Below are 20,936 nucleotides of genomic sequence, written 5' to 3'. Positions count from 1 at the left end.
TCCCAAGGAAACACAGTCTGTCACTGTTTTGTTTTTTTTTTTTTTTTTTTTTTCCCATCTATTTTCCATGAAGTGATGGGACCAGATGCCATGATCTTAGTTTTTTGAATGTTGCATTTTAAGCCAGGTTTCTCACTCTCCTCTTTCACCTTGATCAAGAACCTCTTTAGTTACTCTTCGTTTTCTGTCATAAGGGTGGTGTTACCTGCATATCTGAGGTTTTTTATACTTCTCCCGGCAATCTTGTTTCCAGCTTGAGCTTCATCTGGCTTGTATTTTGCATAATGTATTCTGCATAGAAGTTAAATAATTTGGTTAATAATATACATCCTTGATATACTCCTTTCCCAATTTGGAGCCAGTCTGTTGTTCCACATCCAGTTCTAACTGTTGCTTCTTGACCTGCATGTATGTGGTCTGGGATTCCCATCTCTTTCAAAATTTTCCAGTTTGTTGTTATCCACACAGTCAATGGCTCTGGCATGGTCAATGAAGTAGAAATATATGTTTTTCTGGAAGTCTCTTGCTTTTTCTATGATCCAACAAATGTTGGCAATTTGATCTCCAGTTCCTCTGCCTTCTTCTCATCTGACTTGTACATCCCGAAGTTCTCCATTGCATACTGTTGAAGACTAGCTTGAAGGAATTTGACCATTACCTTGCTAGCATGTGAAATGGCTCAATTGTGTGGTAGTTTGAACATTCTTTGAGATTGCCCTTCTTTGGTATTAGAACAAAAACTGTTTTAATCTTTTTTCAATCTGGTGGCCAAGGCTGACTTTTCCAAACTTGATGGAATATGATGGCATATTAAGTGCAACACTTTTACAGCATCATCATTTAGGATTTGAAATAGCCAAGCTGGGATTCCATTGCCTCCACTAGTGTTGTTCCTACAAATGCACTCTAAGGCCCACTTGACTTCACATTCCAGGATGTTTGGCTCTAGGTGAAATGATCATACCATCACCATCATGGTTATCCAGGTCATTAACACATTTCTGTACAGTTCTGTGTATTCTTGCCACTCTTCTTAATATTTTCTGCATCTCTTAGGTCCATATCTTCTCTATCATTTATTGTGCCCTCTTTGCATGAAATGTTCCTTTGGTATCTCTAATTTTCTTGAAGTGATCTCTATTGTTTTCCTCTGTTTCTTTGCATCGTTTACTAGGAATTCTTTCTTATCTCTCCTTGCTGTTCGTTGGAAATCTGCATTCAGATGGGTATATCTTTCCTTTGCTTTTGCTTCTCTTCTTTTCATAGCTATTTGTAAAGCCTCCTCAGACAACCATTTTGCTTTTTACATTTCCTTTTCTTGGGGATGGTCTTGATCACTGCCTCTTGTGCAATGATATGATCCTCCATCTATATTCTCCTGGTACTCTATCATATCTAATCCCTTGAATCTATTTGTTACTTCTAGTGGATAATCATAAGGGATTTGATTTAGGTCATACCTAAAAAGCCTAGTGGTTTTCCCTACTTTATTCAATTTGAGTCTAAATTTTTCAATAAAGAGTTCAAGATCTGAGTCATAATCGGCATCCAGTCTTGTTTTTTTCTGACTGTATAGAGCTTCTCCATCTCTGGCTGTGAAGAATAAAATCAATCTGATTTCAGTATTGACCATCTGGTTGATGTCCATGTGTAAAATTGTCTCTTTTGTTGTTGGAAGAAGGTATTTGCTGTGACCAGTGTCTTTTCTTGTCAAATTTCTGTTAGTCTTTGGCCTGCTTCATTTTGTACTACAAGGCCAAACGTTCCTTGGACTCCAGGTATCTCTTGACTTCCACTTTTGCCTTCCAGGACCCTATGACGAAAAAGGATATCCTCTTGGTATTAGTTCTAGAAGACTTTGTTGGTCTTCATAGAACCATTCAACTTCAGCTTTAGTGGTTGTGACATAGGATTGGGTTACTGGGATATTGAATGGTTTGCCTTGGAAATGAACAGAAATCACTCTATTGTTTTTGAGATTGCAGGCAAGTATTGCATTTTGAACTCTTGTTGACAATGAAGGCTACTCAGTTTCTTCTAAGGGATTCTTGCCCACAGTAGTAGATACAGTGGTCATCTGAATTAAATTTGTCCATTCCAGTCCAGTTTAGGTCACTGATTCTTAAAATCTTGGCAGTCACTCTTGCCATCTCCTGTTTTCCACTTCCTATTTACCTTGATTCACTGACCTAACATTCCAGGTTCCTACGCAACATTGTTCTTTACAGCATCAAACTTTACTTTCAACACTACACAGATCCACAACTGTGTGTCATTTCTGCTTTGGCTCAACCTCTTCATTCCTTCTGGAGCTATTTCTTTTCCCTTCTCCAGTATCATTTAGACATGCTCTGGCCTGAGAGGTTCACCTTTCAGTGTCATATGTTTTTGTCTTTTCATACTGCTCATGGGATTTTCAAGGCAAGAATGCTGTAGTGGTTTTCCATTCCCTTCTCCACTGGGTGTTTTGTCAGAACTTTCCACCATGACCCATCTGTCTTTGCTGGCTCTATATGGCATGGTTCACAGTTTCATTAAGCTACACACAGTTTTGATCCATGTGATCATTTTGGTTAGTTTTCTGTGTTTGTGATTTGCATTCTGTCTGCCTCTAATGGATGAGGATAAGAGGCTTGTGGAAGCTTCCTGATGAGAGGGACCAGCTGTGGGGAAAACTGGGTCTTGCTGTGGTGGGCAAGGCTATATTCAGTAAGTATTTAGCTCAATTTTCCTGGTGGCTCAGAGGTTAAAGCGTCTGCCTGCAATGCGGAAGACCAGGGTTCAATGCCTGTGTTGCGAAGATCCCCTGGAGAAGGAAATGGCAACCCACTCCAATATTCTTGCCTGGAGAATCCCATGGACGGAGAAGCCTGGTAGGCTACAGTCCACGGGGTCGCAAAAAGTTGGACACGACTGAGCGACTTCACTTTCACTCACTTTCAGCTGGTGGGTGGGGCTGTGTTCCCTTCCTCTTCTTGGCCAAAGTAGAGTGGACTAATAGCAAACTTTTCCAAAAGAACTTGTACCAGCAAACACTGCCTTACAGTACTGCTGCTGTCAGGGCCCCTGACCCCATGGCAGACCTCTGTCAACCCGCAGCTTTGCTGAGGAATCCCAAATACTCACAGGCAACTCTGGCTCAGTCTCTTGTGGGATCACTGCTCCTTTTTCCTGGGTCCTGTGTGCACAAGGTTTTGTTTATGCCCTCTAAGAGTCTCTGTTTCCCCAGTCCTATGGAACTAATAAAATCAAACCCCACTGATCTTCAAAGTCAGATTCTCAGGGTATTCTCAGTCCCTTTGTCAGATGCCTAGGTTGGCATGTCTGTTGTGTGGCCTAGAACTTTTGCAACAGTGCTAGAACTTCTTTGGTATAATTTTTCTCCAGTTTGTGAATCACCCACCTGGCGGTTCTATGGAGGGGCTAATAGTGACCTCATTTAGGAGGACTTATGCCACACGCCATGCTTCCCAGGACTGCTGCTGGCAGAGCCCTTTTGCCCACAGCAGGGCACTTCTGATTCATGTCTCCCCAGAATACCCTCAAACACGCCCAGGCAGGTCTGGCTCAGTCTCCTGTGGCGGGGGTGCGGGGGTCACTTTCTTATTACTTGATTGCATAAAAAGTGTTTGTCAACATCATATAATTTAAGGTTATATAATTAGCTAAATAATATTTGATAAATTAAGTTTAGATCTTAATTTTAAACCAATGAAAACAACTTTGTCTAGATTTTATGTTACAAAGCCATTGGCAAATTAGTACTAGGATGTTAGTGATGCAATGTCCTAAATTAAATTTATAAACCACTAAGGGTTTTATTCATAGAAAAAATTTTCCAAGCTCAAAAGTGAAGCAGGATGTAGAAAAAAAACATTGCAAGTTATTTTATAATACCAATAGCTTCGATACAAAATCATAATAATGACTTTGCAGTAAAGAAATCTACAGTCCCATAATTTATAAGAATATGGATTTTTAAAATACTAATACATTTAAGTAAATTTTATTGAGTGATTTTAACTGAATAAAGTAATATATCCAAAGAATTAAGTATCTTAGAATTTCAAGGATAGTTCAGTAATAGAAATTATAGCAATTCATTTATTCAGTATATTTTTATTGAGTATGTACTAATGACCATGTGATACAATAAGTACAAAGTTACCTGTCCTCATAGGATGTGCATTTTGGATAAGGAGAGAGCAAGTGATGTAAAGAATAATAATTAATATATATAGTAAGTTAGAAAGGGAAAGTATTTTCAAAAGATGCCAGAGATAGGAAGAACTGGAATTATTCACATTGATAAATTTCATAAGAATAAAAATATGAATATTGATAGTTCAAGTTTCAGAAAATATGACAAATACTGAAAAAACATTTGGAAAATGATATACCTATCTCAAATACAAAGAACATTGGTAAACCTATCTGTGAAGACAATCAAGGATTTCCTGTAATATTATATTTGGTTTGTTAGAGAAAAATGAGGAAATGTTAAGCTTGAGCAATTAGATTAAGAGCTGTTATTAACTCAGAAGGGTGGTTTATGTATGTGATATGTGTGAGAGACAAAACCAAAAGTTCACTTTCAATATGAAATATTGATATTTATGAGACCAAATGGAGACATTGAGGAAACAGTGTATATGAATTTGGATTTAGAGAAGTAAATCTGAGCCATAAACCTAAATGTGTGAGTCACGAGCGTTTAGAAGGTTTTTAAAGACATCACAAAGGGAGTTAGTGCAGTTAAAGCAGAGAAGAAAACCAAGAATTGAATCATGGCATTCTTCAATGTTAAGGTCTTTGAGATAAAAAGACAATGAATAAAAGATAGTTATAGCAGAAACTAACACACACGGTAAAAAATTTGTACTCCAATAAAAAAAAAAATAGCACACGCACACAAAGAATCAGTGCTGTAAGAACAGAGCCAGGTGAGCGTGGTATGTCAGGAATCAAGAGTAGAAAGGAAAGAGATAAGCTCTGTCCAAGGTTTCAAGTAATGTAGTATTTTAAAATAGCCATGTTATATTGATGTAGCAGTTAGGAAGTTATTGATGACCTACACATGAACAAGGAATGGTGGAAATAAAAGCATGATTTGAGTAAATTTAGTATGGAGAAATTAGAGAAAAAGATACAATGAATAAACATATTTCTTTCAAGGAATTTTCTGCAAATGGAGCAAAGAAGTGGGATAAGTCTGGTAGAAAATTCAGGAAATTATGGCATATTATTTTTTATATAATATTGGAGAGTTAACAGTATATTTCCATTTTGAAAGAAATGATAAACAGGGAAAATTAACAAAGCCGGAGAGAGAGAAGAATCCTTGGAACCACTTGCTTAAGTAACTGAGAGGGGATGGCATCTATACACAAGTGGAGATTTTGGCTACATATAGAGCACAGATGGTTCACTATAGTAACAGGTGGGAAGGTAGATATTATGGGTGCAGATGGTAGAGGGTTGGAAAATGAAGTTGTGGGAGTTTGTGGAAGTTTGCTTCTGATTGCTTAATTTTCTCAGTGAAATAGGAAAAGTTTATCAGCTAAGAGTGAGCATGGGGGAAGCTCTGTTGTACGTTTCAAGATAAGAAAAGTGACAGTTATCTAGGGAAATGGTGGAATATATGGTTAGAAAAATACAATGGAATTTTTGTACAGCATTTGTATAATATTGTAAACTTTGTGCATCATTTGGAGACTATTTCATGATAACAGTCATGTTTTAAAGTGGGATTTGTCAATGCAATTTTTTTTTCCCCCACCTACAGCACTATTTAGTTTCCAGGGTGGGTGTGAGGTAGGCTGGATTATATTTAATCAGAATGATTTTATCAAGTGAGAATGATGATTGCAATCTACAGGTGGGAAAACAGGATATTTGCAAGAAAGTGATTATGATGATCACAGAAATTAAGCTGAGGAAGTAGATCAGAGTCAGGAGGGTGAACAGGTAATAGATCACAAGTGTTTAGTGGATAAGGAATTGAGGAGATTAAGTGGTAGAGGGAATGAGACAGATATATATGAGCTTGTGATCATGTGTAAGATGTGCCAAATAAAATTTGAGGAATGATTTCAGTTATTTGAAAATTAAAATTGTAGGGTATGACAAAGCAATATATACTTGAGACTGGATGATATAAAAGACCACTTTATAAAATGTGATGGGTGAAGACTACAGTGGCATCAGGCTTGCGCACACATTGCAGCTTCTCACTTTGGGCTTGTTGGGTGTATTTCAGGCAGCCGGGCAGGTATTTTCCCTTAAAAAAAATTAATAAAATTTGATGAAAATGGCACTTGACTATAGTGATTGTCCTCCTCAAAACTCATAACCCATATCTAATTAACTATGAGAACATCAAATGGATTTCAGTTGAGAAACATCCTATAGTAGTATACCTGATCAGTACTCTTCTCAACTGACAAAATCATCAGAAACTGGTAGTCTGAAAAAATGTCACAGCCAAGAGGAGCCAAAGGAGACATGACAGTGAAATATAATATGGTATTCTGGATGGGATCCTGGTTCAGAAACACTACCTAAAAACAAAGGACATTTGAATAAGCTGTGATCTTTAGATTATAATGGTAATTAACATTGATTCATTACAACAAGCTTAGGATCCTGTTTTAATAACAAGGGGAATTGGATATCAGTGTATATGGATATTCTGTGTATTATCTTATTTTTATGTAAATCTAAAGCTTTTCTAAAAATAAAGGTCATTAAAAAAAAAACTGATCATAAAAATCACATTTATGCATTGACTGGTTGCAGTTAGAGCCCCCTACATTGGTAGTAGATAGAATATTGGTAACCCCTGAGGTGCTCTTTTGTATAATTATTGAATCTTTTCCAAGGTTAAATACTAGATTAGTGATGCAAGGAGTGTAATGGCCTCCAATATCTCAGGCATTTGGAATTTGGTACAAAGCATATATTTTTAAAAGAATTGTAGAGCTGAATGCCATTTTTATAGTTTCTAATTATTTGCATACAGTCTAATATCCTTTCATTTTATTAACTTTTACATAGATCTATTTCATATCCCTTCCTGACAGTATCTATATCTGAGATACTCATAGGTCCAATTTTTTGGTTTATTTCTGTTTATTCTCTGATGTTTTCATGTGTATTATTTTTTCAGAGAACTGTTGGGTGACCTGATGAGTCTCAGTTTAAGCTATATTCCTCCAGGGAAAATTTTCAAGTGCTTGACTCTAGTGGACTGGGAGGCTGCTAACTAGAGAACACTTAAAAATATTTTCTGGGCTTGAGGTCTTCAATTCAGAGATAATGTACATTCAAATCCTAAGTATACATTGAACAAGTTTGGGTTTTAAATTCTTGTGGGAAAGTGCCTTTATTCTCCAGCCAGATGTATAATCAAGAAATACAATTTGTCAAGAAGGAAGATATTTTTCTAGCAAGCTCCATCCTACAATGAAAGCACTGCAGTGTCTTCAAAAGTGTCAATTTTACCTTCCACATTATTGTTGGCCCATGAATTTTTGTCTGGCTGCTTATCACTTACTGTCTTACTACCAAAGCCTGTATGCTTGTGTTTGTGTGGAGACTGCACTGTTTTATCCAGCATGTTTAGGAATTCAGTAGCTGGAAATTTTTTTTCAGAATATATAGTCTGCTATTTTTCTGAAGTCTGTAAATTCCAGGGACATCTAGTTTTCAGTATTGTGGATGAGAAGTTGATCCTTATGCTAATATTTTTTTCTTTTATACATATATTCTTCTCTCTGTATAGGTTATATATATTTCTCTTTATCATATGAGTTCATAAATTACACCAAGGTACAAGGGGATATTTTTAAAGTGAGTATATCTGACATTCAAACTTTTTTAATCTAAAAGCCTAAGTTTGTCATGTTGGAGAGTTTATTCTATTATTTATTTCTTCTTTATTATTAATATTTCTTCAAGAATAGCTTTCTATTTTGTATAATATTTTTTATTTCTTCTCTTCTATTTAACCATTTTCTTCAGTAACAACTCACTTGTGGCTCTCATATCTTTTAGATCAATATTCCCATTTAAATTATTTGGTCTTTAGTGTAAGGAATGTCCTCTAACCATTATCTATTGTCTCACTGCCTTCACTTGTGAAATGTGCATGCCATCTTCTAGAAGATAATTTTCTGAGACATACCCTTCTTCTGAATCTTCACAGAACAGTTTTCCTTCCTATTTTTATTCCCAGAGGCCTGATTTCTGATTTGTTATGATTATTACTTTACTTCTTTAATTTTCCATTTTTTCTTGGTCTTACATTGCAAAGCAACGAGTTGATGATTACAATCACAGGTCACCTTCTACTTGGTAAATATTCTCTGCTGGAGATCTAGTCTCCATAAATGAAAGCTTCTCTTACCTCCATGTCCTGACTGTTTCACTGTTTTATTTTGTTCTAACACAAACTTTTTTTTTTTCAATGATCATCAAAATTGAGTACCTTACTATGTTTGTTCCTCCAAAGAATTCCCCCAAAAAAGCACTTTGGTTCCTGTATATCAATAGATTTGAGAGCAGTGCTATTTCATAAATCAAGAGAACACATTATAAGAGTGATAAAAGTTAGGTATGGAATAGACAAAAGTAAACCAAATTCTGGCCTATATTTACAAGTCTTGGAAATTCAGTTTCCTTGATAATGTTGGAGCAGGCTCCCTGAAATCTTCAATATATGTATATGCAGTGTGGGAGATATAAATAATCCTTCATATTTTGTAAGTGGTCTGTTTTATGAGATGGTAATTGAATAACTTTTTCTTATTTAGCATATTGTGAGTATAGAATTTCTTCAAGGTCTTGCTATTAAATCTGTCATTTGGATGATGAGTTGAGCTTGATGTATTTTATTTTGAAAGTTTCTTTTATGTTTTTAGTATCTTCATGGTTATTTTCAATGACAATTTGGAGAGACTGCACTAGGGACCACCATTCAGATTCTTCTTTTAAGGATTTTATGATTTTATGTTTTCATGCAGATATACCTATTATTGACTTTAGAACCTAATTGCTTCATCCAGGAATTGGAAACTGTAAACTTGTTTTTATCATATTTCAACTTGTAGCTTTTAAATGTCCCTTTTATTAGAGTGAAATTTGAATTTTTTAAAGACCTATGTTTTAAAAGCTCCTACATTTTCATATTCAGAAACTAAATAGATTGATTTTGAAAGAAGTTAATAACAATAAGGACTAAGTACATTTTCATGGGACATTTGGATGTTAGAGATGTTTGCTAATTTCATAGAAATTATGATCAAATATTTTTAATGCTAAGGTAAAATTATATAGTGTTTCATATTTCACTTACTTTTCTTATTTCACAAAGTTAAAGGGAAATATCTAAAGTCAGTGCCACAGTGCTCAATTTTAAAACAAGATTGCATGGTTGGTTTGTGATTTTCAAGAGTATAAGTGATAAAAATGGTGGAGCAGGGGGAGTAAGATATAGATGGTGAAATGAAAAATGTTGGTAAACCTCATCTACAATTTAATTTTGAAATTTACTAAAAACAGTTATTATAAATAATCTTTCTTTATTTCCCGTTCCTGTTTCCATGAAAGTTCTATTAAATCAAGTCCTTCCTAGCAGTAGAATACAATGGCAGTCTTATGTTTCTGTAGGTATATATGTACTCAAAACAAAACAAAAGAAAATAGAAGCATCAGCGATGTCCTCAGAATGTGAGAATGTTGCCTAGGTACTGATTGCTGTTCTGTCGTCTTTTCTGTTTCTTAACAGAGCCTCAGAGTTTATGCCAGCAGCCTCTGTTTAACTGGCAGACACAGTTACAAAAATTAAAAATGAAAAAATGTGAAAAATTGCATTTCTAGATAACTTAAGACTAGTAAGACTGAGACTGTGTTTTGTCTTTAACTTAATAACAAAAACAATAAATAAATAAATGCAGAGATACTTTGTGCACACCCGCGCACACACATACATATGCCATATTTGTTCCTTAGGGAGATTTTGAACAGAAGCTGTTTTAAATTATGTTGCTTTCATTCTAAACATAGTTGTTCCCATTCTTAATCTACCACACTTACTGATTTCAAGAAAGGATTATTAAAGGAATTCATAATGATTATAAGATAGAATGAACTTAATACAAGATGCTTTATGACTTAAATATTTAACTATTAGCTGAAGTACATTAATGTTATTCCTGTAGTTTCCACAAAATTTTGGATTATCTAATACCAAATATAACCTGCATCTTGATTATAGGTAATAAGTGCTCTGAAAGGAATCTTACCATTGTCATTGGTCATCTATCTGACCAATTGATGTTTAATTGTGTTTCAATGATCTTTTGCTCTATACCCAACAATCTTCAAAAGTTAGTGGACTGAAGCAATAGTCATACAAATATATTTCATTATTGTGTGTCTTTGAAATAATGGGGAAAGTTCTACAGTGGGATCTTTTAGCTCCAACACAGCATTGACAACAATCACTCAGTGGTATTTAGCTTGTGGTTCAGATGGCCGAGATGGCTTCATTGAGATGTCTTTCACTTTAGCAGAGATGGCTTGAACACTGGCCATAGCTGGGCCCTTCACTTCCCCAAATAGTCTCAGACCTCTCATTCGGTCTCTGAAAGAGTGTAGCTAGACTTTTTACATGATGGCAGAGAGCTCTATGAACATGAGTTCCCAGAAACCTGGGCAGGATCCCAATATGTTTTTATGACTCAGCCGCAGAAGTCACAGAGTAAAAAACATTCTATCCACGTTACGTTGGTCAAGCAAGCCTCTGAGATCAATCCATATTCAAGGCCAGGGGAATTAGACCTCACCTCTCAGTGGGAGGAGTGACAATAAATTTGAAGTCATCTTTTTAATAGTCTACAACTGTGTTAGATACCTCATGTTTAACTCCAAGACATCCTGCAGAAATGAATCAGTAATTTTTGTTTCTAACATGTAAGTTCTTTAAAAATAATCACTGATGTTTCCTGGAAAATTGCATTCTGGTGGCACTTCTAGGAATTAAAGTATACATAAAATTAAATATGCAACCTTTTCTCTGAGGTTGAGAGCAACCTCAGGCAAAACAAAGGGGATTCTAAATTATGAGATAGAGGAGATACAGAAAAAGTGAATAGAATAGCAGTTGGTATGGCAAATCTGAAGACCAATGGAAGGACAGAGTGAAGAGGCAAATTAGGACATCATGAGATTTAGGTTGGCAATAGCAGAAAATTAGATTCAAACCTACTCATCTGCTGTTTGGAAACTATAGCCAATTCATTTTTTAAAGTAGAAATTGATTTTCTAAGTGAGACCCACAGTTATAGAAGTTGGTAACAGTTTGATTCTATACTTCATCTATTTGTTAATACTAATGTAAATTTTATTTTGCATTGTTTTACTAAAACATTTAAGTAAAGCCTAAAATTTTACTTCAAAGCTTAGTATATTTGAATTACAATTCATAGTGTCTTAATACTAGCAAAATTAGATTATGGCCAGAGAAGTTGATAGAGCACAATGCAGATTGCTGTTTCCAGGTCCAATGTGGCCCCAGCATCAAGACAGAATTTGGTCATTGTACATAATGTCATGATATACAAGTCAGAACAAAGTACATATATGAGTCAAAAAACAAGGATCATTGGAAGCTAACAGTGTCCAGGAAATGAGATGTTAACAAGCCTAAAAGACTTTACATGCCTTCCTTGGCTATTTGTCTATAAGTGATATTAAAGTCAAAAGAAGAGAATAAAATGAAAGTTCCTGTAACCCCTTAAGGTCATCAGTGTCCTTAATTAGACATTCTACTTTACATCCCCAAACTACTAGCTCCCTGTTTATCCATACAGATCATAGAGGTGAAACAAAAATGACCCAGAAACTTCAACTTGTTGGCTTAGAGGAACAGCACATGATCAAGACTATTATTCCAGATCAAGAGCAGAAGGACCTCAGCTGAATTTCCTGTCACATCTTGAGGCCATCACTGATGCTGCTTTTTGTTTTGCTTTGAGTACATGGATAAAGGAGACTGATGGGCTACTGTTCATGGGGTCACAAAGAGTTGGATGCAACTGAGCATATTGACTTGACACCTGAAACAACATTCAATTCACCAGGGCATACTGTGAAACACCTTTGTTGAAGGAGATGTAATTGGAGACACTGAAATGGTCCACATTTCTAAATATATGCGTCCACTTAGCTGGAATGATTAAGAGATTGAGTCAGAGGTTTACATCTATATCTTACAAATTATTAATTTGAGTCAAATGTTTCTGTACAAAATCTTAATATTTAACTGAAACATCTACTTTGTGTCAAGTATCATATGAAGTTCAATGCACTGGATTTACTTCACATAGTTAAATTCTGGTGGACACTTCTTTGTGCACCTGTCAATGAGATTTTTCTTAAGGAAAACTGACTTCACTTCATTGGGTCTATCTACATTAAACTTACTTTGATCTAAGAGACAGAGTCTTCAGTGTTTAATTAAATGCATTAAAATAGTGAGTGACTTGAATTTTGATGAGGCTTGAAAAATAGCATTGAATAATATAGATATTTTTAAGAAGGTTTTTTAAAGTTTAAGAAGGTTAAAAACCATCATGCAGACAAGACAGATTACAAAGCTAGAGATTTGACAAAGTATCTATTTAATAAAATTATATGAAAATTTTCTTTGTAGACTATAGAATTCCTTATTTTTCTTCTTGTAGAAAGATTAAGTAGGATAGGAATAGTTGTCAAAAACTTGCTTTTATTATGGATATTTGATCATATAGCTGTCTTAAATTTCCTTAGCATTTTACTATTTTCCAAGTACCTACATACTCCTTACTTAATTATGTTCAAAACAGTATTTTAAAAAATTTTGGAAATACAGTTAATGTACAATATTGTGTTAATGTCATGTGTATGGCAAAATGTATCAGTTATACATATACAGTGATCAAAACCATCCCCAAGAAAATGAAATGCAAAAAGGCAAAATGGCTGTCTGAGGAGGTCATACAAACAGCTGAGAAAATAAGAGAAGGAAAAAGCAAAGGTGAGAAGAAAAGATATACCTGTCTGAATGCGGAGTTCCAAATAATAGCAAGGAGAAATAAGAAAGCCTTCCTAAGTGAACAATCCAAAGAAATAGAGGAAAACAATAGGATGGGAAAGATTAAAGATATCGTCAAGAAAATTAGAGATACCAAGGGAACATTTTATACAAAGATGGGCACAATAAAGGACAGAAATGATACGGACCTAACAGAAGCAGGAGGTATTAAGAAGAGGTGGCAAGAATATACAGAATAACTATACAAAAAAACATACTAATGACCCAGATAACCATGATGGTGTGGTCACTCACCTAGAGTCAAACATCTTGGAGTGGGAAGTCAAGTGGGCCTTAGGAAGCATCACTACAAACAAAGCAAATGGAGGTGATGGAATTCCAGCAGTGTTACTTCAAATCCTAAAAGATAATGCTGTGAAAGTGCTGCAATCAATATCCAGCCAATTTGGAAAACTCAGCAGTGGCCACAGGACTGGGAAAGATTAATCTTCGTTTCAGTCCCAAGGAATCAAAATGCCAAAGAATGTTCTAACTACCACACAACTGCACACTTTTCACATGCTAGCAAAGTAATACTCAATATACTCCAAGCCATTTTTCAACAGTACATGAACCAAGAATTTCCAGATGGATTTAGAAAAGGCAGGGGAACCAGAATTCAAATTGCCAGCATCTGTTGTATCATAGATAAAGCAAGATAATTCCAGAGAAACATCTACTTCTGCTTCACTTACTACACTAAAGCCTTTGACTGGATGGATGACAACAAACTGGAAAATTCTGAAAGGATATGAATCTCAGACCACCTTACCTGCCTCCTGAGTAACTTGTATGGAGGTCAAGAAGCAACAGTTAGAACTGGACATGGAACTATGGACTAGTTCCAAATTGGGAAAGGAGTATGTCAAGGCTATATACTGTTACCCTGCTTATTTAACTTATATGCAAATTACATCATGAGAAATGCTGGGCTGGATGAAGTCCAAGCTGGAATCAAGATTTTCAGGAGAAATATCAATAACCTCAAGTATGCAGATGTCACCACCCTTATGGCAGAAAGTGAAGAACTAAATAGCCTCTTGGAAACTGAAAGAGGAGAATGAAAAAGTTGACTTAAAACTAAACACTTAAAAAACTAATATCATGGCATCTGGCCCCATCTCTTCATGGCAAATTGATGGGAAGCAATGGAAACAGTGACAGACTTTATTTTCTTTGTCCCGAAAATCACTGCAGATAGTGACAACAGCCACAAAATTAAAAGACGTTTTATCCCTGGAAAAAAGAGCTATGACAAACCTAGTGAAAAGTGAAAGTCACTCAGTCATGTCCGACTCTTTGCGACCCCGTGGGACTATACAGTCCTTGGAATTCTCTAGGCCAGAATACCGGAGTGGATAGCCTTTCCCTTCTCCAGGGGATCTTTCCAACCCAGGGATCAAACCTATGTCTCCCGCATTGCAGGCATATTCTTTACCAGCTAAACCACAAAGCAGAGACATTACTTTGCCTATGAAGGTCTGTATAGTCAAGTTATGGTTTTTCCAGGAATAATGTATGGATGTGAGAGCCAAATAAGTGATGCTTCTGAACTGTGGTGTTGAAGAAGACTCTTGAGAGTCCCTTGAACTGCAAGGAAGTCAAACCATCAATCTTAAAAGAAATCAATCCTGAATATTCATTAGAAGGACTGATGCTGAAACTGATTCTCCAACACTTTGGCTACCTGATGGGAAGTGCCGGCTCGTTAAAAAATATCCTGATGCTGGGAAAGATTGAAGGCAGAAGGGAAAGGGGACCACATAGGATGAAATGGTTTAATGGAATCACTGACTCAATGGACATGGGTTTGAGCAAGCTTCACAACAACAGCTCCATACTGATTTTCATAGTGGTTGTATCAACATTCCCACCAATATAATAGGGTTCACTTTTCTCCATGTCCTCTCCAGTAATAATTTTTGCATTTTTTTTTTGATGGTCATTCTGGTGGGAGGTGAAATCTTGTTGTAATTTTGATTTGGGTTTCTCTAAAAATCAGTGATGTTGAGCATATATTCATGTGCTTCTTGGCCATCTGTATTTCTCCTTTGGAGAAATTTCTATTTAGATTTTCTGCCTAGTTTTTGATCAGGCTTATATATCTAAGCTGAATGAACTGTTTGTGTAATTTGGAGATTAGTCCCTTGTTGGCTGCTTCTTTTGTAAATATTTTTTTCCTATTTTCATTTACCATTTCAACAAAGAATAAAACACCTTGGAATAAACATACATAACAGGCTAAAAATCTGTACTCAGAAAGCCATAAGATACTGATAAAAGAAATAAAAAATGACTAACAAGTGGAGAGATATTCCATGTTCTTGAATTGGAAAAATCAATATTGTGAAAATGACTATTATATCTAAAGCAATCTATAGATGGTAGTTTTCACAGAATTAGAACAATTTTTTATTTTACAATTTGTGTGGAAACACAAAAATTAGTGAATAATCAAAGCATTCTTGAAAAAGAAGAATAAAAGGACCTGGAAGAATCAGGCTCCCCGACTCCAGACTATATTACATAGATTAAGTCGGATCTACTTCAGTCAGGGATAGGGCCTTATGAGCTCACTCTCTGAAAGTTATTCAAGAGTTTGCATTTAGCTGTTAACATAATAGATCTATTCATTCTGTCACTTATCTAGATAAATGGACATTGTACATGTCCTGCAGGAGAGCAGAAACTGAGTGGAGGAAAAAACCTTTCTTACATTCCAGAATGAACATTCAAAGTGCTAAGCCTGAGAATCTAACTGAAGTTGAAACCCAGCCACTCATACAGATTCATTCAGATACACAGATACACTTCAAAACATATCAGTCTAGCTCAGGTCAGAATAAAGAGCTCACGCTAATTAGTTCAACACATGCAGTAAACGGGGGCTTCCCTGATGACTCAGTAGGTATAGAATCCACCTGCAGTGCAGAAGACACGGGTTCCATCTCTGGGTCTGGAAGATCCTCTGGATGAGAGCATGGCAACTCAATCTAGTATTCTTGCCTAGAGAATCCCATGAACTAAGGAGTTTGATGTGCTACAGTCCAAAGGGTTGTAAAGTCAGGGATGGTTGAATGACTAAGCTTGCAATTCCGTATGCACACAATAAATGAAACTAGTAACTAAAAATCTTTTAAGAGATCAATATGCAACAATAGCAACAAAAGGTAATGTAATTCAAATTGACTATAGTAGTTCCTACCTTTCTGAGAATGGAAGAACAAGAGGAAAGGGTCTTACCAAAACCTCCAATTTAACTTAGATGAAGTTAAAACAACAATGAGGGCTTCAAGTGGGAACTGTGTCCATGGATGGAAGAGCTGTTCTTGGGTGGGAGTGCGGGTGGGAGTGGGTGGAGGCTCAAATCCAGCAAAAATGTAGACAATGACATAGATTCAGCCCAAAATAGAGAGAGTGGGGTCATGAAACCCCTGTCTTCAGCCTCTCACATATCACCTAATTTATATATATATATATATATATATATGGAAAGGTGCCAGGTAAATGTTATTTGCAATAATATGGTGAAGCATAATAGACAACATATTAAAAAAGCAGAGACAACTTTTCCAACAAAGGTCCATCTAGTAAAATTTATGGGTTTTCCAGTAGTCATGTGTGGATATGAGAGTTGGGCTATAAGCAAAGCTAAACACAGAAGCATTGATGCTTTTGAACTGTAGTGTTAGAGAAGACTCTTGAGAGTCTCTTGGACAGAAAGGGGATCCAACCACAGTCAATCCTAAAGGAAATCAATCCTGAACGTTCATTGGAAGGACTAATGCTGAAGCCGAAACACTGTGGTCATCTGTTGCGAAGAACTTATTGGAAAAGATTCTGAAGCTGGGAAAGATTGAAGGCAGGAAGAGAAGGGAACAACAGAGAATGAGTTGGTTGGATGGCATCAACAACTCGATGGACATGAGTTTGAGTATGGTCTGGGAGTTGGTGATGGACAGGGAAGCCTGGTGTGCTGCAGTCTGTGGGGTAGCAAAGAGTCAGACACGACTGAGTGACTGAACTGATGGTGAAGAATAGAGGAAGTACAGTAAGTAGATGTGACCACAATGGGCACAGAAAAGGGTATATACTGTACAATCTAAGAATTGTGGTTCTTGTGTAATAAGTATTCACTGGCTAGAATTTAAGTTTTATGTGCAGAAATTCTTTAAATGGTGTTTTGGATAATCTGTTGATCTTGCTTGTCTGAATTACATTTCTACTTTGTATAAACAAACAGGATATATATATATATATATATATATATATATATATATATATATATATAGCTCTATAAATTACTGCATCTTTAGGAGATAACCATGTAGCTGTCAGTTAGCTGTAATTTGGAAACTTAGCAGTTCATCAGTGGATGATTGGCAGTTCCACATAGGATATCAAGAAATTATAACCTCTGGTTTGCCTTCAACTATCTTCCTAAAAAACTATGACAATAACAAGGAAAGGGAGAGAGAGAAAATGAGAGGGGCTAAATAAGCTCACAGACTAGGATTGGAATGTGATAAACTACTAAAAATAAAATGAGAAGACTATCCAAAGCTAAAATCTGGGATACTAATACCAGATAAAGCCAGAATAGGACCATGATATTGATGTGTTGGCAAGAAAGGAAGGGGGACTTTGAAAGGGGCCAAGAATATAAAATGAAAGGCTATGTCTGAAGTTATGTTAATTGTATTGATTAAAGAAGCTACTCTCTTTTCACATCAAGAAAGTGTTAAAGTGAAAGAAAAGAAAGGCACTACCACCTATTGTTTATTACTTGTGTTTTATGTCTGTAACTAAGGCCATGCCAGAGGATACACTTCCCTCTCCACTCTGTTTTTATAGTATTTGGAAACTGTAAAATACATTTTAGTCCATTGTAGTAAATCAATATTTATTCTAATGTACTTTATGCTAATGAATTTGTTATTATCCCTTCAAATAAGGACATAGAAACTAATACTTTTTTTCTCTGCACATACAGCATTCAGATCTTTCTGTTCAATCATAATCTTCTCTCCTGAGACCTATTGATATAGTCATGGAGTCTTCATCCACTAGGGAAGGCTAGTATTGTGGTTGTCAAAGTTGTTCTCTGAATGTCTAGGATGTTACCATAAGCCAATTCCCACTCCAATGCTTATTTAATTGATCTGTTTGGACCCAGTGATGCATGGCATTTAAATTATGGCATGTGAAATTGAGAGTTGGAAAAAATGAGTTTGGAAAGGGCATTGGAATGATGCAAAAATAATTTTACCTAGAAGAAAAAAGAAACTTTCTGTTTCAACTTATCCCCAGTTAAACTTTATATGGTAGAAAAAGAGTTATAATGGCAACTTCAGATCAGTATGGATTCATAAAAGAAAGGCATCAAAACAGCAGGAAGTTCCATTAAAATGGTGACCCATCAGTCTTCCAATAGCAATTTATTTATAACACAAAAATGTTGGGTTAAGATGAACAAAAAACAACACAATTAGGTACTCCAAAAAAAGGTGTTAAATAAATGAAAAATATATATGATATAGTACAGGCCTACTTGGCACTGTTATTAAAGATTTTATAGTCATTCTAAGCTAATTTCATTCTTTTAATTATTACAATAAGCCATCAATTCATTTCACTGGACTGTGCCACCAACCACAACAGACTCGCTGTGTCTAAATCCCTTCTCATTCAAACCTGGAGTCACTACGTAGATGAGAGTTTTTTGTTTAATTATTTTACTTTGTTTCAATTGATTTTTTTAAGGAGAAGAGAAAATTTTAGGTCACTATTCTAGATTTTCACCTCCAATGAAAATTTCATTTAAAGAAAATATTCTTTACACCACACATTTCCATTTTCAACTAAAAAAAAATAGCAAAGACAGTCTAAGTGACCTATAATAGATCATTTGGAGACATATGCTTTTGAGAAAGTATGTTGGCTGACATAATCTATCAACTTTGAGCAGCTTAGCGATTTTTTTTTTTTTTTTTTTGGTAAGCACTATTTGAAAGTCATCTCAAAGATGAAATTCATAGTTTAAATCTGCATTTTATGTCCCATAATAAATTTTTCACAAGTGACAATGAGCCCAGGTAAAGGGGATACAAAAAGTCTGAGAATAAAAGTTTTTAATCTTAGGAGAGTTAGAGTTAAAATCAGTTAGTGAGAGACAACCTTTAAGAATTGTGTTAAGTTCTGTACAAAGTACTATAATGACAATGTAATGACAGTGTGAATTCCAGAGAGTAAATTGGAGAAAAAAAGATACTCAAGATCATGTCATATGCAAGTTACTAAATAACCAGGCTACATATATTTTAGAATAAATAAATAAGTTGGCACAGGAAATAGTTCTTCAAATATTTGAGATGTTCTGTGGGAAAGAACATATGGATGCCAGATTTCACATCAATGATAAGAGAATTAGGTTTCAGAGTAGAATTGTTGCTCAATAGCAAGAGGGAAGCCCTGTATCTCAACAAAAGCTAACAAAAGTTATAATGAATTTTATTAATTGCATAGAATGAATATAGACAAATAATACTATATTTGAGTGTGAATAAAGCAAAATATAATAACTAATACTAGGTAATTTGTAGAATTTCTTCATCTCAGTTTCTATGATATGGTGAAATGACATACCCAAAGATACTGACTTTTTTAATGTATAAGATTAATTGACTATACTAAAGTGTTTGACTATGTGAATCACAACAAACTGTGGGAAATTCCTAAAGAGGTAGAATACCACACCACCTTCTCTGTCCCCTAAAAAGCAACAGCTAGAATCAGACTCAGAAAAATGGACTGGCTCAAAATTGGGAAGGCAGTATGGCAAGACTATATATTACACACAGAGTACATTTTGCGAAATGCAGGCTAGATGAGTCACATGCTGGGATTAAGATTTCCAGGAGAAATACCAACAACCTCAGATATGAAAGAATATCATTCTAATGTCAGAAAGTGAAGAGGAACCAAAGAGTCTCTTGATGAGGGTAAAAGAAGAGAGTGAAAAAGCTGGTTTAAAACTAAACCTTCAAAAAACAAAGATCACGGCATCCAGTCCCATCACTTCCTGGCAAGTAGATGGAGGAAAGGTGCAAGCAGTGACAGACTGCATTTTCTTGGGCTCCAAAATCACTGCAGACGGTGACTGCAGCCACAAAATTAAAAGATGCTCGGGCCTGGTGCACTGGGAAGACCCAGAGGGAGCGTGTAGAGAGGGAGGTGGGAGGGGGGATCGGGATGGGGAATACATGTAAATCCATGGCTAATTCAAGTCAATGTATGACAGAAACCACTACAATATTGTAAAGTAATTAGCCTCCAACTAATAAAAATAAATGGAAAAAAAAAAAAAAAAGGATGCTTGCTCCTTGGAAGAAAAGCTATGACAAATCTAGGCAGTGTACTGAGAGGCAGAGACAGCACTTTGCCAACAAAGGTCCAATAGTCAAGCTATGGTTTTTCCAGTGGTCATGTATGGATGCGAGAGTTGGACCATAAAGAAGGTTGAGTGTCAAAGGACTGATGCCTTTGAATTGTGGTGCTGGAAAAGACTTCTGAGAGTCCCTAAGACAGCAAGGAAATTAAACCAGTCAATCCTAAAGGAAATCAACATTGAATATTCATTGGAAGGATGGATGCTAAAATTGAAGCTCCAATGCTTTGACCACTTAATGCGAATAGCCAACTCACTGGAAAAGACCTGGTTGCTTATAAAGCTTGAAAAAATTGGGCAGTAGAGGATGAGATGGTTACAAAGCATCACTGACTCAATGGATATGAATCCGAG

Source organism: Muntiacus reevesi, chromosome 3 (genome assembly GCF_963930625.1).
Source record: "Muntiacus reevesi chromosome 3, mMunRee1.1, whole genome shotgun sequence".
Lineage (NCBI taxonomy): Eukaryota > Metazoa > Chordata > Mammalia > Artiodactyla > Cervidae > Muntiacus > Muntiacus reevesi.
This window is presented reverse-complemented; position numbering follows the sequence as displayed.